Here is a 27,500-nt window from a genome sequence, read left to right on the forward strand (position 1 = left end):
CGCTTTTTCAGCCCTTAGACAAATTCAGGGACCTGGAATTGGCTTTTCAAATTCCAGCCAGAACTCGAACGAGGACCACGGATCTTTACGAGTTCATGAATAATATATATGGGGAAAAAATAAATAAAAGAGATCAGGCTTCGGGGTGATGAACTTTACTGCAGAGCCAATACTGTATTTTACCAGCCTGCGGTGTGAAAAGTGAATTCATTTTACCCATTATTTCATAGAGTTAGAGCTTGATTTTCCGACACTTGATTTTCCGACAGTACTGCTCGGGTAGACTAAGCAAGGTTTAGTTTTTACCTGTTTCTAAGCTGTGCTGTCTGAAATAATCCTGCCATTTAAATATTTGTTTAATGTAACTATCTTTGCAAAATGCAGGAGTATAAAACTGGCACGGGGCTCTGTCATAATCCTCCCCCTAGTTCTATAGGAAGTACTAACCAAGGATAGCTTGAGTGCTTGATTAAGCTTTTGTGAATAAAGGGTGCGTCAGATTCTGATCGTGTCTCATTTCCAGTCGCATATCTTAACGCAGATTTCGCTCAATTTCGGCAACCACAATTGCTACTTTTGAGTTCTGCAATGGAAGGAATGGATGATTTTCCTGTCTGCAAACATGCATATTGGTAAAAAAAACAACAACACATAAGGGGGCTTTCATGGGCAAGGTTTGCTTGTGAAAACATTGATGTGCGTGCCTTCATATTTTTGACATGTATGCAACTTTTCTTCATCAGCTTGGCATATAGCTTCTTTCGTATTTAACACAGATTTACATATCACATTTTTAGGTGTGGATTGAACAGAAGTATTGTTAACTGTATAGACAGAAAGGAATTTATGTCTGAATATTTCAACTATTGACTTTCTTTGACCAGTCTCTTTAAGCTAATGACTTGATGCTGTCAACCACATTTTAGCTCAGACAGTGGAGTTATCACCTTTCACCTTATGTCATGCTGTTTGGATGTATCCCTCCACCTCCACTTGAGTGCTATTGAACTACATGAAGGATTGCTTTCCCCCTATTTTTGCTCCTGCAGCTGCCTCCTATGTGCCTCACTCTAAAATCCAGACCTATTAGCTTTGCTAGTGTTTATTTCAAGCATGTGTGCATGTTTTATGACATTGTGCCTAATTAAGAATATGTCAAAAACATATCTTACTCTCAGGCATATGACTGCACATCTGTGCTAACCAAAAGTGAGGGCTTCTGCACAACTATGACCCAGATTTATGGTGGCCTAGCGCCATTCCAACGCCACATTAGTGTCATTTTTTTTAAGCTAATGTGGCATTGGAAGGGCAAAAATGCTGCAGCATATTTACAAAGTGGCACAATGCTTGCATTGCGCCACTTTGTAACCCCCTTGCGCCACATTATGCCTGTTCCAGGCACAATGTATACAAGGGGGCTATTCCGGCACTGGAGGGGAGTAAAAATGGCTCAAAGGAGGCTATGAGATTCCTTTGAGCCATTTTTGTCTGCAGTTTTTAACGCCTGCTAAGTGCAGGCGTTAAAATGATGCTCCTATTGTGTTCATTGGGCCTCTGGTGCTTTGCAGGATTAGCATCAACATTTTTTACATTAGTCCTGCAAAGCGCGTGACTAGCGTAAAAGATTATGACACTAGTCCCAGTGACTGTTATTTTAAATAAGGCGCATACATGGTGGTGTTGTGGGGGTGCTAAGGCGTGCAAGAAAAGTGGTGCTGAACTAGGTGCAGCGCTACTTTTCATAATTCTGGCCCTAAGTATTTTGTGCATAAAAAAGAAAAATGCGCAACTGCACCTGTGCAAACGGCGATGTTCAGACCAATGTTTTCACAGGCACGTGTTGCTCTTGATAAGGGTCATGGGCTTCTTCAACAGTTGTTAAATACTGACTATATGCATAGTGCAAGGTTTCATTTACATTAATTCAGGCTAAAAATAATTTCACCCGATGTTGGTCTGGTTAATTTGGATGTTATACTTGCAAATTAACCTATCCCTCGGTTACTCAGGATTCACACGGCACGGATGGCTGTGATTTCATGCAGTTTAATTGCCCCTCGAAGACCTCCGCCCATCACAAGGACGAGATCAGGCCTGATGAGATAAGCCACACAAACAATAATTGTGCAGTGATGTCACCCATGAATATTCATTTACTTTTCTAAATGGAAATCCTGATTGATATTATACGGGTTTCATTTTAAAACGTAAACCGGGAGTCAAGGCTGTCATTCATGACTCGGTTGCCAAGTGATAGCGTTTATCACATTATTACGCTTACTCGAGTGTGTAAGCTTTATAATTGTCACAGGTATCAGCTCGTGAGCAGGATCTGAACCTCGGGAGGCGGTGGATTCAATTAGTATTAAAGCATCTATCCCTGGCATCATTTTCACGTTTTTCGGAACAGGCTGAAAGACCACGATTGAAAGTTTGTTTTAAGTTTTGTTGTTTCATTTTCCAACACCTGGAAAAACAACACTGTTGTGAAGTATGGAATGAAAGCTTTAACATTGATCACACGTAGCTTTAATGCTTTGTGTGGGAGGCCCTCCAGATACCAATTACGAATCCATCCCCACCAACGACACAGATAGCAATATAGCAGCAGATGCTGTGGCATACGGGGCCCAGTGACCTAAGAGGCCATCTGAGCCCCCCATAGTGTTGTATTTTATTACCTAGTTGGTAGGGAGTGGACCCATACTCGTTGCTCGTATTAGGGGCCATGGCACCCTAGCTATAACATTGATTCCCACATGTACATCACTTTTTTTTTTCAAGTCATGGCAAAACTTTACTGATTTAGTTCCTCTTCGAGAGACAACAATGTGCAATAAAAACATACATCTAAACAAAAAACAGATTCTTCTATAAATTGAATGAAGTGTAGCCCAATACCAGCGTAAGCACCTCAAAATCTTTTTTTTTTTTAAATGTATATGTATTATTACATAATTTTCATTTTCGGGGGATAAAACTAGGGATACAATGCCTGTTTCGTAGAGCACATTCAGATAGCGAAATGGGGAACGTAAATATTTTGCACGATAATGCCCAAACTGAGTAAATGTAAAAAGGAATGTGATTCAAATCTTGTGTTTCACGGTTAAAGAGGGGACATACGCATTGTTCAAATGGGGTTTCACCCCGTCTCCTACCACCATAGACAGTCTATTGGCTTTCAATGAAAAACTTACAGCCTAATTTATAATGTGGCAGACGGTCCATCGGACAGAGTAAATTGCTCCCTCAACATGACCACGCAAAAAATGTATAAATGACCTCCAAGCAGACTGAAATGTATAATGCATTGACAGGAACTGTTTGATGCCGGGTTGAAACAGCATGATGCAGCTCTGCACCAAACAGTTGTCTTTTTTGTTTTCAAAAATGAAATCCCGAAACAGGATATTCTTCTGGAAAAAAATAATAATGCTCCCCTTGTCATGGGAGTCATCTCCCATGGTGAGGGGGGTATTATTTGCATTTTACTGTCCCTTGCTGCCAGGGTTTGCCTAGCTGTGACGGACAGTAAGAAATGGCTACATATCTACCCATCCTGTTTTGGAGAGTGGACCTATAGTTATTTATTTGATGACCTTTACTCCGTTAGTCCATCGGAGAAGTTTGGCTATAGGGTGATAGCATAGTCTATGGTCCCCAAGTGCAATCAAACATGCAGACCATTATGTTGGTGATATGTATGCTCTGTCGCCGTTGCAATGGAGTATACATACCGACAACCCATAACTCAATCCTATAGTTCCACTATAGTGTTCTGAGGCCATCATTGATTATGATTGCCTCTTTCTCAATGTTTCTGTATTTAAAAAAGCAATACAACTTTTAGGGAAGTGCAGTGCAATGTATCCAAATTAAAATTAAGGATCAAAACTGACCTTTCTAATGTGAGCTGTATATTTAAGTCAATAGGTGTTCAAAATAAATTTCCATTGTAGCTAAAGCTTGAAGCAAGCTAACTTTAAAAACACATGAAACGTTTTTTTATCCGTTAGAAATTCTTCCTTTAAAAACCATCTCAAGAAGTGCAAATGATTAAACCGCTAACCATACTACAGCAGCACATAACAGGGCATAACCACTTAGCAACCTCAATTTTAGGTGCAAAGCTTAGACTAGTGTGTTGTGAGCAATATTAAGAAATTAGCAAATTATTTTTCAGTCCAGTTTTTGTACTAGCGGCTAATATTTATTAGAAGAATATTCTATTCCATAAGACAGAGGTTAGAGAATTTGGGCCATATAAATCATTAAGACATGCTTACAATTTATTTTCTCAACATGTTTATAACATGTAATGATTGCTCCGCTATTAATTAGAGTTTTCGAACAATTGTGTACGATATGTGGTTTTGTATCTAAATTCCGGGGAAAAAAGTCTGCCAAGATAAGTCTTTCGAAAAAAGCTAAAACTTTGGTTTTATGCATATTGATTTTTAAGAAATATTTTTCTGTATATTCGAGGAGGGTATTTAAACGTTTTTGCAGGCCAATGGGAGTCAAACCCAATAAAATTAGAGCATTGGCTTAAAGAAGTGAGTGACACCTGAAATTTCCTAACTGAGGTGGAAAAATATTAAGAGACCGAAAAAGATTATATAAGTCACTTAAACACAAAGAAAAAAGAATATGTAGGTGATGGACCTAAAATACATCTCTCTTTAGGCCGTTTTCAGTTGTAGTTAGCTCTGGAAGCCCCTTGACTCTCCCAACAGGACTGAACACCAGGTTGCATGTGTGCACAGCCACTGCTAGGTTCGGAAGAATCTTGGGAAAACCCATCCGTGATAGTTTTTCCCAAAGAAGGGGGCAGTAAATCCAGTCAAAGGGCATAAAAAAATCAATAAATACTCCATAAATAGTTTGATTTTTCAGATTTGTATGTTTATCCAGAACTGATGGAAGACCCTTGTGTTGTCCAATGTAGAGTGATACTTACTAAAGCTAGATTGTTGACATAATAAATTATTTTCCATTTTTGCCTACCCAATCAGAAACATGTTTATGGATACTTGTAGCAAAGATCTTACCAATGGCAGCCAGTAAAACGATTTGTTTATCACTTTGGGTTTATTTTTAGGCCCTTTTTTGGGTAAAGAAAAAAGTATTTCCCTGTCCAGGGTGCAGGTATAATGCCAGAGGGATAACAATATGCAAATAGGAGTTCTACAGTGTGTGCCCAAACGTTCACTTTCAGTAAAGATACTGCGATTTATCTGGTGCCACTGCTCCTGAGTACCTTGTAGAAGATTTAAACTTTTCTCTCTCTAAAGCCAAAAATGCAAAAACAGGGGGGGCAAAATTATGTTATACAGAGAGTTCCACTTTTGTCTCTGAACTTATAAGTAGCTTGAAGTGGGTTAGACTGCCCTTCTATATTTGACTCATGTACAACATCAAATTCTTCATGGGGAACGACAATAGCTGAGGATTTAGATGTCATTTGGCACTGATTTGCTATATTTTGTCAGAATTTCTTCAAATTAATTTTCGCCCCACCTTTGATAGATCATGCCGCAGATGATATGCTTGTAATTGTGCCTGATTTGTTCTTACTCTACTCCATCCCTTTTTTATTTGTTTAATCTTGTGAGCCTTTATGGAAAAGGGGCATAAAAATAGCTTTTGTATCCTTGAGTTTAGCTCTCTAAAAATACTACACTCAATGGAAACATGAGAACTTTTTAACCTACTATCACAATTCATTGTTTCTTGGCAAAGAGTTGTTGAGGCCTCATTTGGTATCCAGGACTCAGAAAATTCCCATATTTGTTTTCCACTGATTGAGCTATCTCACTGGAGAAACTGGGCAGCTAATCCTCTACCTGGGCGATGGCTTTAAGGTTCCAAAATAAACCTTTCACTTCTCACCACTACAATCATTCTGCCTTTGGAGTTCCATATTTTATTCTTTCTTCAATCAAGGCCAATATAACTTACTTTTGAGTATAGCTTGATCACTTAATGTATTGTGAATTACCCTGTTATCTGAAAGAAGATTGAACAAAGTGTAATCGCACAACATACAATCTATCACTTAATTGCTAGTTGGAGCATATCTAGTGAGTTTTCTGTAGAATCTTAGTTAAAACAGCCATTCATAATTATGTCTCCTAATTCCATTACTTTGAAAAAAAAATAAAGCCTTGTTTATTCTCCTTCCCTTGAGTTGGCCAAATGGTCAAAGGGATTGCTCAAGATTCCTCAATTTCCTTATCTATAAATGTAGTAATTTGGGTTACTGGCAGAGAGAGGTGAAACTCTACCCAAGCAGCAACCACAATGTCTGCATAGTGTAGGTTAGGTCTCCTATCCCATTCGTCACATGACTTCTTTTCAGGTAATGTGCATTCTTTCATGTAGCTCTGCAATTGTCAATGCCTTGTTTACTTTTGTCTTGTGTTCTCGTTCTGGAATGGAGTGGAGATTTGGACTCAATGGTAACTAGAGAGTTGCTGTTTGAGACACTGAATTAACCAGTCCATCTAGGTCGTGGGCAACTTTACTGTGAGAATAAAGCAACTTTTTATAGAATTTACTTTTGTTGGCATGTGATAACGTGTCCCGTCTTAAATAATTAATTAGTCTGGGACTCGTTCTAGGCCAATTAATCTTTTGACCCTGATTGAAGACACCTTAGGACGAGGCAATTAATCAACATATCAATCAATAGATCAATAATGTTATCAATATTCACCATAGCAAATCGATTAAAATTGGATAATGGCATAGGCAAGAATCAAATCACACCAAGATCTCTCAGTCATGAAAACCACACAATATTTCCTAAGATTTATGATATTTATTCCCTATTGATTACACTCTACTATCAAGTTTATTAGTCTCAAAACCAGAAAAACATATCAACACAGTAATAATATGGCAACTCGAAATAAGATTTCATCAAAGCAAAATCATGAACATTAGAACAAAACACGACGTCAACATGGGTTATGCAGAGTTTCAATAGCGCATTATTCAACAAAGCATAGATTCAGTCATTTGTCTATTTGCGTCCGTTTAGTGAATTCCTTAACTAACCTTGAATCAGCCTTGGCAGGTTGGGCTTCATGGAAAACAATTTAGCAACACAAATTTAGAAAATATCTATCTATGGTCTCTATCAAAAGAAGCAGTTGGTACCTAGAAAGAAAAGGCAAAAAGACAATTTCAATTTCATCATCATATAGTTACCCTCCGTAATGAGTCAGCATACAGAGTCAGTCTTCGTCCTCAGGACATCAGTTGATTCGCCATCAGCCAGGAAACACAGCAAAGTTCAGCAAGACAGGTAATAAGGGACACTTCCCTCTTAAGGAGGAATGGTATGAATCGGCAAGGCAAAACAAGGATGGTTCGAAGAGATAAACCACAAAGGGGGTCATTCTGACCCTGGCGGTAAAATCCGCCAGGGCCAACGACCGCGGGAGCACCGCCAACAGGCTGGCGGTGCTCCCTTGGGCATTCTTGCTGCGCCGCCATGGGGATTCCGACCCCCATACCGCCATCCTGTTCCTGGTGGTTTTGGCCGCCAGGCAGAGGATGGCGGTATGGGGTGTCGTGGGGCCCCAAGGTCTTTAAGCCAGAGTGACAAAGGGGGTCATTCTGACTTTGGCGGGCGGCAGAGGCCGCCCGCCAAAGTCCCGCCGGCAGAATACCACTGCGCGGTCAAAAGACCGCCGTGGTTGTTGTGGGTTTCCCGCTGGGCTGGCGGGCGACCGCCAGAAGGCCGCCCGCCAGCCCAGCGGGAAACACCCTTCCATGAGGATGCCGGCTCCGAATGGAGCCGGCGGAGTGGAAGGGGTGCGACGGGTGCAGTAGCACCCGTCGCGATTTTCAGTGTCTGCATGGCAGACACTGAAAATCTTGGTGGGGCCCTGTTACGGGGGCCCCTGCAGTGCCCATGCCATTGGCATGGGCACTGCAGGGGCCCCCAGGGGCCCCACGACACCCCATACCGCCATCCTCTGCCTGGCGGCCAAAACCGCCAGCAACAGGATGGCGGTATGGGGGTCGGAATCCCCATGGCGGCGCAGCAAGCTGCGCCACCATGGAGGATTCCCCAGGGCAGCGGAGAACCGGCGGTACACCGCCGGTTTTCCGTTTCTGACCGCGGCTGTACCGCCGCGGTCAGAATGCCCAAGGGAGCACCGCCAGCCTGTTGGCGGTGCTCCCGCGGTCGTTGGCCCTGGCGGATTTTACCGCCAGGGTCAGAATGACCCCCAAAGTGTCTAGGCAATAGTAAAGGCACGTAATAGCTATGGCAAAGGAATGGCATATATTGGCTATAGAAAATGGCTCGGAATGGCTGCTTTCTCCTTGTGTCAAAGGATTATATTAAACTTGTTGTACAGTCCCCTAATTTCCAATTGTGCACGTTTTGGTGCATCATTATCTCCATCCAATAGTCAAACAGTCACCCCATTAGAGCTTTCCACTTTTGACAGTTCTCACGCAGCTCATTGGTTCCTGGGTTTGACACCTCCAACGGGTAGAATGTCAGGTGAGGAATAAGTGACATTTGTTACTCTAGTCAGTAGTCCCATTTTCTTCCCTAGTCTAAATGACCTCGTACCTGTTGCGAATTACACTGATGCGCTCCACAAGAATGTCTCCTTGAGCAAGTCGGGTTCTCATGAGAAAATTTACTACGGTTACACACATCTCTAACTCCTGGAAAAGTACGGCTACATGTCCTCCAGCAAGTCAGCACAGTGCACATTAGAAAAACACATTTAATATGAAACCAGACAGCTAGGCCCGACTCATGCTAACTAGGGCCTAGAGATTAATTAGCAATTCTAATACATAATACCTAACATTAATACAGAAAAATCATACATTAATACATTAGTAATCCATCATTAGTCAATTTCATTGATCATCGAATACAATGGTGGCCACTCCCCGGGGGCACATTTCATACACATGCATTAACGTTTATCTTTTCTATGCGATTTCACTAAGCATTATATTGCAATCTTCTCATGTTAATTATTAGATTTTAATCACGCTCCATCACGTGCTATCACACCTTTACAAATTGGCAACGAGTTCCTGAAGCCACGTTGTTGCCCACCAACAAATTGGATTAAAGATTATTTCCCTGACGTCTCCCAAGTGCTGTCAACTGATGAGCCTTGGGATCTAATTCCCTCCGTGTGTCATCTAAGAAGCTCCTGTTCTACATGGAAGCTCACAGCTTCTGTTCCCTGAGTGTGACATTATGCCTGTGGGGACATTGGTTAATTTGGGAGAGTTTGCCTTTGCAAGCACATGCTACTCACTCATTAGGATGTGACAAGCTTGAGATAACATGGCACACGTTCATTATTGGCCACTGACTCGGCACGTGTCATGGTTTGACAGCCTTGTAGGCAATTTCATCATCATACCAGCCAGTCATTATGCTTGCTCGTCATCACTTTGGCAGCCATTTTGGGAGCACTATCCACATATTTTCTGCTAGTTGTTTATGAGGGGTGCCCGTCATATTGTCTGCTCGTCATAACATTGATGGGCATTTCAGGGGCACAACAACGCCGATACGCAGACACATATCAATCTTTCTACTAGAGTTTTGTTTACCACGCATCAGCATTTCCTTTTGAAGTGTCATTACGCCAATACTGCACTGACAAGTTTCCACTTTATTCAGACAAAGATCGTTTCACTCACCGTGGTTGAAAGGGAAAAAGGTACCTTGCATAATATTAACAATGTATTCCTCTTGTACATGTACTACTACACTTCAATTTTATCATACGTCAGTAATTTTCTTAGGCATTTAGTAACTTTATTGTTAGTAGGCGTGGCAACAGCATAACACTCTGCACAACCGCCTCCCTTTTAGCACATCCGGGGAAACCACAAATTGAGTGAAGATTGTGGTTAAAGCTGTTTGAACAATATCTTGCAGCAATAGATGCAGTTAACTTTACTCCTGCACCACCAAGCTGCAAACACATCAGATTCAAAAGGGACCATTAGGAGCATATAGATACCTAATAATTGGGCCTGTATCAGCAGCCAGCAATTTCCAGAAGCTGATGGACAATTAATTTGGAGAAGAAAAGGGGGTGCAAGCCTACAAGCATATAAGGAAAATATCCTGATATATGCAGAAAACTTAAAGAATCATAATCACATTCTTAGAAAGGTACTGTCTATTCTGTTGTGGGTTGGTATAATCATTAGGCATGACAAATTTAGGTTTGGAATGCAAAAATTGGATTTTTTTGGGGCCAGACGATTCCTTCATCTGGTGTTAGACCTAATTGTTGTGTGATAAAAGCCATCAGAGAAGCAGCTCCACCTAAGGGCAGAGATGCTCTTCACTCCTTTTTGAGCTTAGCCGAGCATTATCCCTGTTTCATTCAGGGTTATGTGCAGATAGTTGAGCTAATTAGTTCTTTACTCAGAAAAGGAGCAAAATTTGTGTGGTCAGATGATGTAAACACAGCCCTTGAGAAAGTATAAAAAAATGACTGAAGAGATGGCTGCCTTGAAAGGTTTTGTGAAAGGCAACAAATACGTAATTACGGCTGATGCAAGCCTGGGTGGATTGGGTGCTGTTTTCAGTCAATGGGTTGGAGACAAGGGAAAAAAACATAGGGGCATATTTATACTTGGTTTGCACCACATTAGCATAATTTTTCTACGCTAATTCAGTGCAAACCTAACTCGATATTTATACTTTGGCGCCAAAGTTATGGAGTTAACGTCATTTTCTGGATGTGGAAACCTACCTTGCGTCAATGAGATGCACAGTAGGCGTTCCCGTGCAGAAAACAACGCTATGGCCCTTGCGCCCTATTTATCCCCATGCTAAAATCATGCACGGGGTGGGGGCCTTAGCTTGCTTAGTGTAATCATTTAACACCTGGGAATGGGCAGGCATTAGGGGACCTGTGGGCCTATTTCCATGGTCCGAGACCATAGAAAGAGTCCCCAGGAAGACACCTAAGGATGGGGGGACCGCATCCCATGTAACTAGAGGTAAGTAGAGGTGAGTATATTACATTTTTTTTAAAGTGCCATTGGGGTCTAACTTGGGCCACCCTACATCGCACTGGGCCCAATAGCCATGCTCAGGGGACATAAGTCCCCTGGGCATGGCCACTGGGCTTGGGCCATGACTCCTGTCTTTACTTAGACAGGAGTCATGTCCATGGGGGTTGTGCACTGAAATATGATGCAAATCAGGTTAGAGTCATTTTCTTGACTCTAACCTGACTAGCACCATTCTTTGACGCGCAGCCTCCAGTTTTCCCTCCGCCCCCCCAACCTGGTTAGCATAAAATATTTTGACGCTAACTGGGCCTTACTGCCAGCTAACGTCATACCATAAATATGACGCCAGGCCGAGGTCTTGGGATGGTGCTAGCCGGCGGTATACATTTTGTCGCTAAACTGCGTTAGCGCAGTTTAGCATGAAAAAGTATAAATCAGGGCCTAAGGGGCACATTTATACTCAGTTTGTTCCGAACTAGCATCAGTTTTTTTAATGCTATTTCAGTGCAAACCTAACTCCATACTTAGACTTTGGCACTAGACACGTCGAGTGCCAAAGTTATGGAGTCAAAGTCATTTTCTGGATGTGGAAACCTACCTTGTGTCAATGAGATGCAAGGTAGGCGTTCCCATGCAGAAAACGGTGCCATGGCCCTTGCGCCATATTTATCCCCCATGCTAAAATCATGCATGGAGGGGAGGGGTATTATTTAACACCTGGGTATGGGCAGGCATTAGGGGACCTATAGGCCTATTTCCCTGGTCAGAGACCAAAGCCACAGGGATACCCCTACCCATCCTCACCCACACCAGGAAGACACCTAAGGCTGGGGGGGCCCCATCCCCGGTAAGTAGAGGTAAGTATATTAAAAAAAAAGAAAAAGAATGTAAGTGCAATGGGGGGGCCTAACTTGGGCCCCCCTACATGGCACTGGCCCCAGTGACAAATGCCCAGTGGACCTAAGTCCCCTGGGCATGGCCATTGGGCTGGGGGGGCATGACTCCTGTCTTTACTAAGACAGGAGTCATGTCCATGGGGGTTGTGTGCCGTTATATGAGGCTGATCAGGTTAGAGTAATTTTCTGGACTCTAACCTGACTAGCACCATTTTTTGATGCACAACCTCCAGTTTTCCCTACGCCTCTCCCACCCGGTTAGCTTCAAATATTTTGATGGTAACTGGGCCTTACCGCTGGCTAACGTCATACCATAAATATGAGGATGCTTCTAGCTGGTGGTATACTTTTTGACACTAAACTGCGTTAACGCAGTTTAGCATCAAAAAGTATGAATCAGGGCCTTATATTTGCCTCAAGAAGTATGTGTTACCTTATTGTGCTGGTGCATCACTATTCAAAGTGGATCTCCTACTCATTTGTAAACTCCCTCATTACAAATGCTGCCATCAAGTTTCTAGAAAATACATTTGCATTTGATGGGTCACCGAAGGAGATAGTGATGGACAATTACACACAATTTGTTTCTGAATGCATGCGCACATTTCTTCAAGGTCAGGACATGAAACACTTGAGAGTTGCTATGTACCTGTGCCAGAATAAAACATATGGAGGCTCCTAGGCAGTTAAAATTTTGGGGCCGCCTAGCAAATTATTTCCTTTAATTTTACCAACCAACAACTTTAATAAACCAATTTTATTACACAAAACTAAACATTACACGTAAGTGGTTTGCACCAAATGTTTTTACAAGCTGACAGAAGATGAGCTTTCAAGAGACAAACTGTTATGTGAATCTGATGTCGATGGGTTATGTACTTTAAGTTGTTAATGAGTACATTACATTAATACAGTATTTTCTTTATGGAGTCTTTACTGTGAAGCTTTCGTTTCTTTGAGTTGATTCATTTTTTTCTATCTTTTGGAAACAATTTAAGAAAGCTTGATTGTAATTTTTTTTCAAGATCAAATCAATATTATTTTGATCCATTGTTACGGGACCTCTAAAAGGAGTGGGGCATATAGGTTGGTGCATACTTTGCCTATTTGGTAAACTGTTACTGCATTGTACCTTCCTTCGTTGAATGGTTTGGAGGATAGCGCAAACAAAGTGTTGAAGGAGAGTATACAGACTGCAATGACATCAGGAAGTGAGCTCTCCAAGATTGTAAAGATGAAGATCTGGAGCTACAATGTTGCACCCCACTGTACTACAGATGTGACGCCTTTCACTTTATAGAGGGGTAAGCAGTCGTGCGCTACTTTGTTCCTTAACTGGCTTGAGAGTAGAAATGCTGTGACTTTCTTTGGAAACAAACACTTATGGTAAATGGTATCCAATGAAATGGAAAAACAAATTGCAATGAAAAAACAGTTTGACAAAAGACACATTTTAAAGGATAAAAACCTTAATTTTGGTGATTGAGCACTGGTTAAAAGACGGTGTAAGTAAGGAAAGGAGACTCTAAATTCCTATTAATGGTTCAAGTATTGAATCAAAACAAGGGTGCTGTGCTACTGGATGGTAAATCTTAACCCTCTGGTTGCTTGGTACAAGCAGGCAGGCAACGTGTAAAGTATTTATACAGCAGAAACAGAAATAAAGTAAAAACACAACACAAGGGAAATCCTTCACTAAAAACAGAAAAATAGAGTTGAATTTAATAAATTATTTGAGACCAGAACAAAAATCGAATCATTCATACCGAGATATGCAATTTTAAAGATCTAAGTGAAAATAGAAGCACAATGCTACAATTGTGGTCATTTGGTCGCCCTGGACTGTCACCAGTTCAGGGCGACCAAATTGAGCGCAGGGCAGATACAGGGGCCAAGTTAGGCCTGTTAAACAAAGTACTTTAAATCCTGGTTGTGGAGCATTGTGAGATCCCTCCTTTAGGATGCAGCATGCAGCAGCAGTTTCACAGAGCTGTCAGGCTGCGATATGGAGCCCTGTGTCATCGTCAAGGTTGCCATTGACAAGGTTCCACCAAATACAATGTCCACCACTGAGGATGCATCACGCAGAGGTGATTCTGAAGATGCTAGTATGTGAAGTACTGCGTCATTTTCGAGGATGCCATTGACTAGGGGCTTGTGAAGAGAAGTCATTTGTCTATGATGCATTCCACGGCAGCGATTCCAAGGAGGTTGCGGGCTGCAATTCAAGGTCCAGCGTAGGGGTGATTCTGAAGTAGAGCTGTGGGGAGATGCTTTGTGCTGCATCGGTTCTGCCTGCAGGGCCACTGCTGGGCTCCCAGAGCACCTTCAGGCCCCCTTCAAGGGCCCAGGACTGGGGTGGCACCACTTGAAGGGTAGGGCATACAGCGGACAGGGTCGAGGTCCTGGGTTCAAGATGGTTGAAGCCTTTTCTGTCCCTGCGGCTCTGATCAGGGGGCCAGCAAACTAGCCCTACGATCCAGTCCGGTGGTCCTGCGTTCGAGATTCAGGTCTAGTCCCTTTCACTCAGGTAGCAAGGCAGCAGTGAAGCAGGCCTTCTTGCAGACCAGCACAGTAATCTTTCTGAGTCTTCCACAGGTCCTGAGGTGTACTGAAGAGTTGGGTCTGAAAGTCCACTATTTATACCTGTCTCACACTTGGAAGTAGGAGAATGTGCTGGAGGTTTCCATCCTAAGAAGTGTTTGCAATTTCAGGCCTCCCTGCCCTGGCCCCAATTTCTACGATGGTCACAAAAGAGTGGTGTCATAACACTTTGTTAGTGTGCTGGACAGAGCCTTTGTGATATGCAAGTACGTAGGTGTCAACTCATCTCCCATATCAAGTAAGAGATGGTTCATCCTGCCAACACCTACTCCCCATTTGCCGCACTGCTTGGGAGTGACACACAAAGACCAATTGCCAGCTACACCTAGTCCTGTGAAGCAGGATACACGCTTCCGACACCAAATGAATTACACAAGAAAATACCAACTTCCTCAAAGTGGCATATTCAGAATTGTGACTTAAAACCTGATTTTACTATTAAAGAGGGATTTCAACTATAATTATTTAGACAACAAACTCAACATTCCTATCTGCTCCCAATTAAAAGTTATCACTTATTAAATGTAATATGTAGTGAAAAATGAACTTAAGAGTCTTTCATTCCCAGAATATGTAATAGTTAAAAACACATGTCCAAGTTTTTATGTACACTGTACCCTACCCTGCGGGCCATTTAGGGCCTACCCTGGGGGTGACATATAGGTATAAAAAATAGAAAAGTTTAGGGCTGGCAAAATGTTTCATTTGCCAGGTTGAAATGGCAGTTTAAGCGACACACACAAGCTGTAATGGCAGGCCTAAGACATGTTTAAAGGGCTACTTGAATCAGTGGCACAATAAGTGCTTCAGACCACTAGTAGCATTTCATTTACAGACTCTGGGTACATATAGTACCGCTGTACTAGGTTCATATAAGTAAATATGGCAATTGGCTGTAAGCTATTTTACCATGTCTAAAGGAGAGAGGACAATAACTTTAGAATTGGTTAGTAATGGAAAAGTGTGCAGATTTCCCAGGCCAACAAAAACAAGATCATCAAAAGATGGGGGAGTTTGGGAGAAGACCACTCTAAGGCTGACGGGTCTAAAGATAAATATTTCAATAAGCAAAATTGAAGTTTGCCATCGAAATTGCCCACCATTAAAAACCAATTTGGCGGGCCCTTAAGTAGACAAGATGAAGTAGATACAAAGAATTGTCTGAGGGCCTTATTACTTCTGCATCCGGGAGTACAATAGATATTCAAAATCAGGCATATCATTGGTTTGGCTAGCATGGGATTTGTGAAGATTACATTTAGGCCGTGGATATTTCTGTCATTTAGTTTAATAATATAATAGTTTCACACATAGTTTTTGAGCAGAAGAATTGAAAGCCCTAAACTTGCATGCTTCTTGATATTTTAGGTGTGGCAGAATTAGAGTTCACATATTAGTTCTTTAGTTTTACCCTTTACTTAAGTTTAAGGGCCTGATTATGAATTTGGTGATCCAACTGCCGGACTGCCAATATGGCAGTGGAGAGGACGCTGCTAAGCTGGTGGCCTCCCCACTGCCTTATTACGATGTTCTAGCAGGGCTGGGAGGCAGAGACAGTTCGGCAGCATTGATTTTGGCCTATGTGAGAGCCGAGGCTAATGCCGTTGCACTATCTGCACCGCCAGCACAGTCAGAATGCGCACTGTTGCCACTGCAGCTAGTGCACATTCTGACTGTGCTGACAGGGGGGTCTCTGCACTACCCATGGCATTGGCATGGTCTGTGCAGGGCCCTTCCTGTGGTCCCATGCCCACCTTCATGCCAGCCTTTTCATGGTGGTGTTCCCGCCTTGAAAAGGCTGGCGGAAAGGCAAGTCATGATCAGCATGGTGGTGCTGACATCGGCACCGCCGTGCTTGACCACAGATTTACCCAACGCATTGTGATGAAAGATCCTGGAGGAGGTCTTGTGGTGGTCTGACCGCCAGCATCATAATCTGCCCGTTGGCCCACCAAGGATGTGTCAGTCGGACTGCCACCACAGGTACAGTGGTCTTAGGACCGATGCACTCGTAACCAGGTCCAATGTTTCTAGAGGGAAAATACAGTCTACATTAGAATTGTATTATGACTGCACTCTACAGGGACTGGAAAATATACCTTGTACAAGAAGTGCTAAAATTGCTGATGGGCACCGCATGTGGAATTCCTAAATGTTATTGTCCGTGCCACCCATGACTCACCATTTTCATCCTTCTCAAGTGTATCTAGTGAGGTGGGTACATTCAGTTTACAAACATATGATTATTCTGCCCACAAGATGTTGAGAAAGGAATCACCAGTTTTTACTATGTAGTAATAGAGGTTGGCTTGAATATATAACAATGGAACCTGGATTAGTATTAATATTACAGGAAATGAACAAACTCTTTAACATTGAATTTTGATGGTCTCACATTGACACGTTCCTTCAGATAAACATCAATATCATTTTGGTGAGAAAAGTCAATTGTTTTCAAAGTTCTTAAGGGAATTAAGTTAGAGTGCAATATAGCCTCTTGTATGTGGATGTCTGAATCTTTTTTATGTTCCCTGATTGTAGCATCTGTAATTACGGGAGGGAACATAGTAATGCAAACATACTTTGGAGATTTAAGTTCTTTTCAAGTGATCCAAATGAATCCCAAAACTCAATTGTGAAAGCCCTTTTTATTACATTGTTTAAATCCTCCTATGACTCCCTTTGTATTGGAGCTGATGTGAAAGGTGGTTCGAATTCAATTTGATAATCAGCTGCCATGGGATTCAAATATGACTTCTGGACAGGTGCCATAGCAGGATTTCCTATGGACAGTTAAGACTCTCCACTGTACCAGATGTGAGCTCTGCTGAACTTTCATCTGTCATTGGTATTGTTTCTTATGTCTGATTTTTATCTTTATTTTAACCAGACATTATTTGCTTTACCATCAGGCCAGATTTTTGACTGTGAAGTTGCATGTCTGCCAGATGTGCTTTTGTTAAGTTTATAAGTCATTTATTTCATTTTGAATAATTTTCCTCAGTTAACCAATGTATGTCTTCTATAAGAGCATTACCTTAGTCTTCCCTAAGAAGAACTGATTGAGTGGTCAATTTGTTTTCTTCAGGAGATGTGACTCCCCTTTGTGATCTTCCTACATCAGTAATGCTGAAAAGTAGACCTGATCAGAACAGTCTACTGGTGCCATTAATTTATTATTAGTACTCACTGTTTTTATCTTCATTCGTGGAGACAGTATTTTGTCAATTCTTGTACAGTTTCAATATGCACAAAGATCATCATCAACTTGAGTGTAAGTCTATTTATTCAATTGTGTACTCTTTGGCCTATTCAATAAATTAAAAAGAATACTTGCCAACATCTCCCAAAAATGAACCAAGTGCAGTATTGATTTTTCTAATGAGAACAGTATTGCACTAAGTACTATTTAACTCTTGAACAGCAGTTGACAGCTGAACATATTCACAAGTTCTTTAGATGAACTCTCCAAATTGAGAGCTAGAGCTGTGGATAAATTAAGCCCCAAGTATAAGATATGACTTTGGGAAGTAGGCTTAGAAGAAGGTGTACTTTTAAAATGGTCCATCACTGCCTACTCTACTGATGTAGCTGAAGTGTTATTGTGTTATTGCTATCTTTGATGTCACAGTGACCATCTATATGTGGCCATATTTACATTATATTGTTTGAAGTTCTAAAAAGCTAGCTTCAAAGGGGTGCACTGAAAGCCCATATTAGAATGCATTCACTGCAGAGTAGTGAGCTAATACGATGAGGCGGAGGTGTTTTAATCTAAATATAATCGTTCATTTTGATTCTGTGTGTTTCCTAATGTTGTCTATTAATAGTTTTCACTAAAGCGATAATGAATTTTAAAAAGAAAATGTACTAAATGTTACATGTTAATGTTGAAAATGTACTTTTCCATCATAGCCATTGAAATGTATTAACTAAGGCCCTCATCACAACCCTGGCAGTCGGTGGTAAAGCAGCTGTAACACCGCCAACAGACCGGTGGTAAAAAAAAATGGAATCATGAACACGGCGGAAATCGCCAACACAGACAGCCACTTGAACACACCGACCGCCATGGTGGTAGAAACAAACACCGCAGCAGTAACTGCCAACAGCCAGGCGGAAGATAATGTACCGCCCACAGCATTACAACACGCCTATCCGCCAGCTTTTCCGGGGCATTACCAATGTCATCAAAAGCACAGCGGAAACAGTACTCTGAATGGAAACGACTCACCTCTCGACACTCAAGGAAGAACCACAACACCATTGAGCCTGAGCTGCACTTTTTCCCAATGCTGGTGTACCTTCTCATACACCTGGAGCACGAACGCCGGCGAAGACGACAACAGTGAGTAATGCACCTAGCACACAAGGGAGGGGGGAGGAAAAAGAGAGTGACACACAACACACAACACCCCCACCCCCATCACCAACACCATACACACAAGCAGATGCAACAACATTACATATACACCCCGTAACCCTCAGGAATAACGCAAGGACAAAAGGAATGGATTAAAATGAGTGTAATAGTACAGTTTTAGATATATACGTCCTTAAACAAGAAACAGTATGTACAATATATACAAAATATACAAAAGGAGGAACAATGCCCACTCCAAAATGTCCATGGCCCACGGGGCCATAACACATAGGCCAATCCCACACTTCACTCCTGCCTCAATACGGAGAGAACACTGCAGGGGCATCAGGTTGAAAAAACACAGGCACCTCAGGGGGACAGGGAATGGGGGCACCTCAGCCGGAAGATGGTACAATGCCATTGGTCTGGAAGGGGCTCCATGCCCACTGCTTGGTTCTGGGGAGTGCAAAGCCACAGTCTCTCAAGTGGATGGCTTCTCCACTGGTTCTGTAGGGGGCATTGGACCCAGTGTGCTTCATTATGCCCAGGGGGGGTGAGTGGATGCCTTCTTCCACTGGTTCTGGAGGGGGCTTTGTGCCCAGTGTGCTTCATCTTGCCAAGGAGGATGTGAGTGGATGCCTTCTTCCACTGGTTCTGGAGGGGGCTTTGAGCCCAGTATGCTTCATCCTGCCAAGGAGGGGGTGAGTGGATGCCTTCTTCCACTGGTTCTGGAGGGGGCTTTGTGCCCAGTGTGCTTCATCCTGGATGGGGCAAAGTCACAGTCTCTCACCAGGGTGTCACACCGACAGGTGTTGCAGGGGCCAGGAGGCACTGCAGCTCATGTAGTTACTACTACACACTGCTCGCCGGCGGTGATGGCTGCTCATTGGTGGCAGTTGTGTTGCAGGTGGTGGTGCTGTCAGTGGTGGTGGTAGCCTCCAGGCCTTCACCTGCAGCCTTTGACGGCTGCCCACTGGGGCTGCTGCTGCTGGCAGTGGTGCTGCTGGCGGCAGGGCAGGTGGCGATGCTGGCCACAGTGGTGGTAGCGGTTCTGGCCGCAGGAGGTGGTAGCCTCCAGGCCTTCACCTGCAGCCTCGGACGGCTGCCCACTGGGGCTGCTGCTACTGGCAGTGGTGCTGCTGGTGGCAGGGCAGGTGGTTGTGCTGGCCGTGGTGGTGGTAGCGGTGCTGGCCGCGGTGGTGGTAGCCTCCAGGCCTTCACCTGCAACCTTGGATGGCTGGAGTGCCATGGCTGGTGTTGTGTGCCCCTTCCTGCCCTTGGCAGACGGTAGTGCCTCCGTGCTTCTGCCAGGTGGTGTCTTTTTCTTCCCCTTGCTGGCTGGTGGTGCCTCCTTCCACTTGCTGGGTGTTGTCCCCTTCTTGCCCTTTCTAGGTGGCAGACCCTTCTTGGCCTTGGCAGGTGGTGCTGGCACACTGGCTGGGCTGACGGGTGCCTCCTTGGAGCCTCTCTCACCTGCAGTAGCTGCAGAAACCACAGAGGCCGTGGACTGGGTGGCTGAGGTGCTGGGCTGGGTTCTGGCCACCTTGGCCCGAAGTGAAGGACAAGGGGGGGTGGGAAATAGGGAATAGGTCAATGTTGGCGAGGAAAAGCTTCTTAGAAACACTCGGGCGGGAAGAGGGTGAAGGTTTGGGTGTGGAGGAAGAGGGAGTGGTTGTAGGAGGTGTCAGTCTGCTGTGTTTGGGTGCAGGTGCATGGGCTGGATGCTGTTGTGAGGTGGATGGCTGTTGGGTGTCTGAGTGTTTGTGTTTGTGTACTTTGGGAGGAGGGGTAACAGACACAGTGGGAAAGGACACAGAGGACATGTGCATGGATGTGGGGGTGGTGACTTCCAGAGAGGGGTGTGTAGTGATAGGCGTGCTGGTGATATAGGTAGTGGATGAGGATGTAGTGCATGCAGGTGTGAGCGGAGATGCTACTGGGAGGGAGGTGGACGAGGAGGAGGAGGGGGACACAGTGGAGGCAGTGGATGTTGGTGTGTCTGCATGTGGATGGTGCTTCTGTGAGTGCCTGTGAGATGAAGTGTGGTGCTTGTGTTTGCCTGAACCACTTCTGTGTGTTGATTTGGGTGATTGCTGGTCTGAAGGTGTGCTTGAGATAGGCTGGGGTTGAGGGGATTGGGACTGGGTAGAGGAAGTTGGTGGGAGGCTGGAGACAGGGACAATGGCTGCCATCAGTGAGTTGGCCAGAGCCTGGAATGCTCTCTGTTGGGCCGCCACGCCAGAGTGAATGCCCTCCAGGTATGCATTTGTTTGTTGCAAATGCCCTGCTAGACCCTGGATGGCATTCAGTATTGTTGACTGCTCAACAGAGAGGGATCTCAGGAGGTCAATAGCCTCCTCACTGAGGGAAGCAGGGCTGACTGGGGCAGGGCCTGAGGTGCCTGGGGCGAAGGAGATGCCCACCCTCCTGGGTGGGCAGGCATGGGAAGCACGCTGAGGGGCTGCTGGGAGGGTGGTGCTGGTACAGGGGGTGGCGGCTGTACCTGTAGTTGGGGTGGGCACAGAGGTGTCCGCCACTGCCAGGGAGCTTCCATCGGAGGAGGAGTCACTGTCGGCAGTGTCCCCTCCTGACTCTGTCGTGGTGCTCCCCTCGCCCTCCGTCCCACTGGTGCCCTCACCATCAGATGCAGCTCCCTCCGTTGCCAGTGCCTCTGCTCCTCCGCCAGATGAAGCTAATGCTCACAAGGACAGGGTGACAAAACAAAAAGGGGGGGAGAGACAGAAGATACACTTGGTCAATGCCAGCAACAAAACTACAGTTGGCGTACACAACTCACAGGGAACTGCCCTATGTGCTTGGCCATGCACTACCAGTTACAATGCTAGTCCCGCGGCCATGGGGTACAATGCCTAACACCATTAGCTGCAGACCTGAAACCCACAGGACTGTGCCCAGTAGAAGATGCCCACTGACATTATTGGGGGTGGATTGCATCTGAGCTTGCCCATCATTGAACCTACCCTGCCATGTCCGCCCTGGCCTAGGGGCACCCACATGCCCCACCCAGGGAACACTTTAACGCACGCAAAGTCATGAATCTGTACTCACCCCCTTGTGGCTGCTGTGATGCCTTCAAGTGCCAGTCCAACTTCGGATAGGCCACCGCCAGGATGCGGAACATCAGGGGGGTCAGGGTACGATGGGCACCCCTTCCTCGTTGGGAGGCCAGCCCCAGCTGGGCCTCCGCTGTCTTCCTTGCCCAGCGGCCCAGATCCTCCCACCATTCGTGGCAGTGGGAGCCCCACTTGTCAAAGACCCCCAGGGTCTGCACTTCCTTGGCGATGACAGGCCAAATACCCTTTTTCTGATGGGCGCTGACCTGCAGAAAAAATACAGCAGAAAAGGCATTAGTCATACCGTCCTGAGTGTTATACTCATGGCCCACCATATCCCCGCATCCCCTTTTGCACAAACATTGACCACCATACATGCAGCACTCTGCACAGGACCCCTCAGACCCCCCTCCACACAAGGCTTACACACACAGCAATCCATACATTCATGCCCCATGCATCATGCTCACAGTGTACTCACCTGTGTGTCTGGAGGACCATAGAGTAAAGGGTACTGTGGTAGGGCCTCATTGACCAGTCTCTCCAACTCCTCTGAAGTGAAGGAAGGGGCCCTTTCCTCAGACACTTGAGCCATTGTCGCTTCCAGACACAGGTCACAGCAGCACTTGCACTGTAGGCCCTTCCCTGTTGAAGGTAAGGTAGCAAGTGAGTGAACAGATAGAAAATGGTGGTCACGTCCGCGGCGGAGCGTACTGTCACCGCCGGCGTACATCACCATTGGCTCCTGGAACCCATAGGCCGCAATGATAACCAATGCAGTGTTTCACAGCGGTCGTTGAGCGCTGACCACAACGGCGCACAATGCAAGCGGAATTACCTCATTTCCACTTGTCCCTCCATACAGGTCAGGCAGCCGCCATTTCAGGGGGGCATAGGCCATGGCATCCTAACTGTGTCCCAGCTGACATTGGCACATCAACTGACTTACGAGTTCACATACTGTTACTGTAAAGCAAAAATTGCAAATTAATCTGAGAAAAAGTTTTAATATGACCTTCTGCTCACCGAGTTCAACCACTGAGGATGAATAGGAAGTGGAGACATCTTCCTGTGTACAGACCCCAGGTGGACCTGCGACAATAGAGGACAGGCACATTATCCTGACCTACAGACTTGATAGGGCCACAATCCAAGAATTGTGTGCCCCATTGGAGCCAGACCTGATTTCAGCTATCCGCCACCCCACAGGTATCCCCCCTCTAGTGCAGGTCCTGTCAGTGCTCCATTTCCTGGCAAGTGGTTCCTTCCAAGCGATAGTGGCCATGCCATCAGGGATGTCACAGCCTATGTTCTCAAAGGTGCTGAACAGAATGTTGTCTGCCCTGATGAAACACATGCGCAGCTACATCGTTTTCCCCCAGGTGGAGGATTTGGCCACAGTGAAGGCTAACTTCTATGCACTGGGACATATCCCCAACATCATTGGTGCCATTGATGGTACCAATATTGCATTTGTTCCCCCCCCCAGAGAAATGAACATGTGTTGAGGAATAGAAAAAGCTTTCACTCTATGAATGTGCAAATGGTGTGTTTGGCAGACCAGTACATCTCCCATGTCAATGCAAAGTATCCTGGCTCTGTGCATGATGCCTTTATCTTGAGGAATAGCAGCATCCTATATGTGATGTCTCAACTCCAGAGGCACAGGATGTGGCTAATAGGTGAGTCCATGGTCCCCACCCAGTTGATGTAGGTGTATGGGTGTGAGGTTGGCCATAAGGGTGAGTGTGTGGGTAACAAGTATCCCTCGATATTTAAAGGTGACTCTGGTTACCCAAACCTCTCATGGCTACTGACCCCAGTGAGGAATGCCAGGACAAGGGCAGAGGAACGTTACAATGAGGCACATGGGCGAACAAGGAGGATCATTGAGCGAACCTTTGGCCTCCTGAAGGCCAGATTCCAGTAACTCCATCTGACAGGGGGATCCCTGTACTACTCAACCAAGAATGTGTGCCAGATCATCCTTGTATGTTACTTGTTGCACAACCTGGCTTTCAGATGCCAGGTGCCTTTTCTGCAGGAGCCTGGGGATGGTCGTGTGGCAGCGGTGGAGCCTGTGGACAGTGACGAAGAGGAGGCAGAGGAAGAGTATGTGGACAACAGAACTACACTAATTCAACAGTACTTCCAGTGACACACAGGTTAGACATTGTAACTTCAGCTTCCATTTCAGTTCTGTGTTGGAAATTGAACATGGCAGCCTATTTCTATGGCCACTTACTCTACCCTTTGGCATCTCTATTTTCAGATCTATGTGCCCCACTCTGGTTCCTGGTGTGTTTACTGATGCTAACTACAGGTCATACCCATGTAAATATTACGATACATTTGAATTGCACTGTTTACAGTTTTTTTGAATAATACATATTTCAAATAATTGACGGACTCCATGCTTGTAATAGTTCCAAGGGTGTTTATTTCAGTGCTGTAAAGTAAATGGGGATGTGCAATGGGCTGGGTTGATGATGGAGGAAAGTCCAGGATAGAGTTCAGTCTATTTGTATCATGGGTGCATTGTCCATGGGGCCATAGGAAGTGGAGCAATGGCAGTTCAAAATGTACAGGGTGACAGAGTGGGACACAAGGGTGACAATCACGAGGGTCTTATTTCCTGGTGGGGGTCTTGGCAATGTTCTCTGGCTTCTGCCTGGATCGCAGGGACCGTTTGCGGGGTGGTTCTCCATCTGCAGGGGGTGGGTTCCTGGTGGCCTGTTGTTCCTGTGGCGGGCTCTCCTGTCCACTAGCGTTGGCGGAGGTGGAGGGCTGTTCTTCGGTGTGGCTAGTGTCAGGGGCCCGTTGGTGTGCCACTGACTGCCTCATGGTGTTGCCCATGACTGCCAGCACCCCTGCAATGGTAACCAGGGTGGTGTGGATGTCCCTCAGGTCCTCCCTGATCCCCAGGTTTTGTCCCTCCTGCAGCCGCTCGGTCTCCTACAACTTGGCCAGTATCTGGCCCATGGTCTCCTGGGAATGGTGGTATGCTCCCAGGAAGTTGGTGAGTGCCTCGAGGAGAGTTGGTCCTCCCCCTGTCGCACAGCAGTCCTCTCAGCTTCCCTGTTGTCCTGTGCCTCTGTCCCCTGAACCCTGTGCCCACTGCCACTGACCCCATGTCCCTGATTATTATGTGTTTGTGGGGTTGCCTGGGTTCCCTGTAGTGGTGGACACATTGCTGACTGACATGTCCTTGGGACAGAGGTATGGGCCCTCTGGGTGGGTGCTGTGGTGGTGTATCCTGAGGGGGGGAGGCTCTGTGGTGGGTTGGGAATGTGCCTGGCTAACCGACTGTCCAGAGGTCCCTGATGGGCCAGGTTGGTCATCGTGATCCAGGCGTGCACAGGTGCTGTCATCACTGTGGGCCTCTTCTTGGGGGGGGGGAGGATGTGGCCTGCACCTTCTCTCTGGTGACGTTGAGTGGGGGTCCTATGGGGAAGTAAATGCAGTGTAAGTTTTCTGCGTGTGCCATCTTGTGCATGGGTATGTTTCCCTCTATGGTTGTTATTACCAAGGCAGCTTTGGCTTGTGTGAGTTGTGATTCAGTTGGTTAAGGGATTGTCACTAGTGTGCATGCTGTGGTGATGTGTGTCCTTGCAGGTCTGTGATGGGGGTCCATGCATTGGTGTTGCATGCATGGCTTGGTATTGGGATGGGGGGGCTGTGATGGTGGTGTATATGTGAGGTGGTGGGGTGATGGTGGTGAGGGTAGGGTAGGTGTTTGTGATGGCATGCAGGCAAGGGGGATAAAGTAGTAATGCTTTGACCTACCAGAGTCCAGTCCTCCTCCTACTCCTGCCAGGCCCTCAGGATGCATGATCGCCAAGACTTGCTCCTCCCATGTATTTAGTTGTTGGGGAGGAGGTGGGGGTCCACCACCAGTCCTCTGTACAGCTATCTGGTGTCTTGCAACCACAGAACGTACCTTCCCCCGTAGGTCGTTGCACCTCTTCCTGATGTCATCTCTTGTTCTGGAGTGCTGTCCCACGGCATTGACTCTGTCCACGACTCTCCGCCATAGATCCATCTTCCTTTGCAATGGATGTCTGCTGCACCCGTGATCCGAATAGCTGTGGCTCTACCCGGATGATTTCCTCCACCATGACCCTTAGCTCCTCCTCAGAGAACCTGGGGTGTCTTTGTGGTGCCATGGGTGTAGTGTGAGTGGTGTGTGTGAGGGTGTGTGTGGGGTGATGTGTTGGGGTGTGTGTTCTGTGAGGTGCGTGGATGGTGTATTGGTGATGGTGTTTTGTGGCTCAGATTCAGTGGGTGCTCATGGCTTGTCCCTCTATCACTTGCCAATATTTTTGGGTCATAAAGGGTTGTGGGTAGTGTGGGTGTGTGTTTTATATTGGTGTGGGTGTGTGGGTGTGGTGTGTGTATGTGTGTCAAGTGTGTGCATTTTGAATTGTCCAATGTGGTGTAGTTGTGTATGTGTGTGTGTATTTTAAGGGTGGAGGTGTGCATCGCCAATGGTTAACCGCAGTGGAATTACCGCTGAGGTGATTCGTGGGCCATGATGCTGTGGGTGTATTTCTGGTGGCGTAACAGTGTGGGTTTTGGTACTGCCATTTTATCACTGACCTTTGGGCTGGCGGACTTGTGTGGGTGTCTGCATAGTGGCGGATTTCTATGTGTGGGTCATAATACGGGTAGCGGTATACCACCACAGTCGCGGTATGTTGGCAGCAGTCAGCATGGTGGTAAGCAGCACTTACCGCCAATGTCATAATGAGGGCCTAAGTTATTTCAGTTTAAAATCACTGTAACATGAACAAGCTTGTTAATGATGAATCCATATTTTTAAATGTTACATGTGCTCTAATTAACATAAATAAATGTGCTTTTTAAAATTGCTCTGTTAGCCTATACAAGGCCTGCTAGACCCTGTTGTTTAAAATGTGTTGAAAAATGTTTAGTCATTCTTACTGATGTGTCATGTCTTTCAGACTTCATTCCCATAGAATGTTAGCTTGGAAACATATGTCCTATTTCTTATGCATAAAGAGCCTGAGAAAGTAACCTTGAATCCAGGACATTGAGGAGCTGTGGAAATGGACAATATACAATTGTTTCAAATTGTACAAGAGAGAAAAGATGGATGCCTTTCCCATGTTGGTAATGAGACCCCTCCTTAATGTTACAGATGCATATCATCTGATGGAGTACGATTGGGCATCTAAACCTTCCGATTCATGTTGGGTGATGGATGACTAATCCACATTTCACTTTGGATTTTAATTCACCATTCCCCAATTGGATTAGCAGCAGACCCCTCCTGGACTTTGATGAGATTTCCCATTGGACTTTTAGAGATACAGAGTTCTTTGCCCTTGCCCAATACCTTCTAAAATGCTGAGATGACAAAAACTTTTTTAATTTTAATTAATACCCATGAAAAGACTCTTGACAGAGCTTCAGACATGCTGACCCCTTCCCTTTCTGTATGCTTTTTGTCAACTTTATTTAGCTTTAAGCTGCCCCAGATGTTGTTTTTTCCAAATTATT

This window comes from Pleurodeles waltl, chromosome 11, assembly GCF_031143425.1.
Source record: "Pleurodeles waltl isolate 20211129_DDA chromosome 11, aPleWal1.hap1.20221129, whole genome shotgun sequence".
NCBI classification, from domain to species: domain Eukaryota; kingdom Metazoa; phylum Chordata; class Amphibia; order Caudata; family Salamandridae; genus Pleurodeles; species Pleurodeles waltl.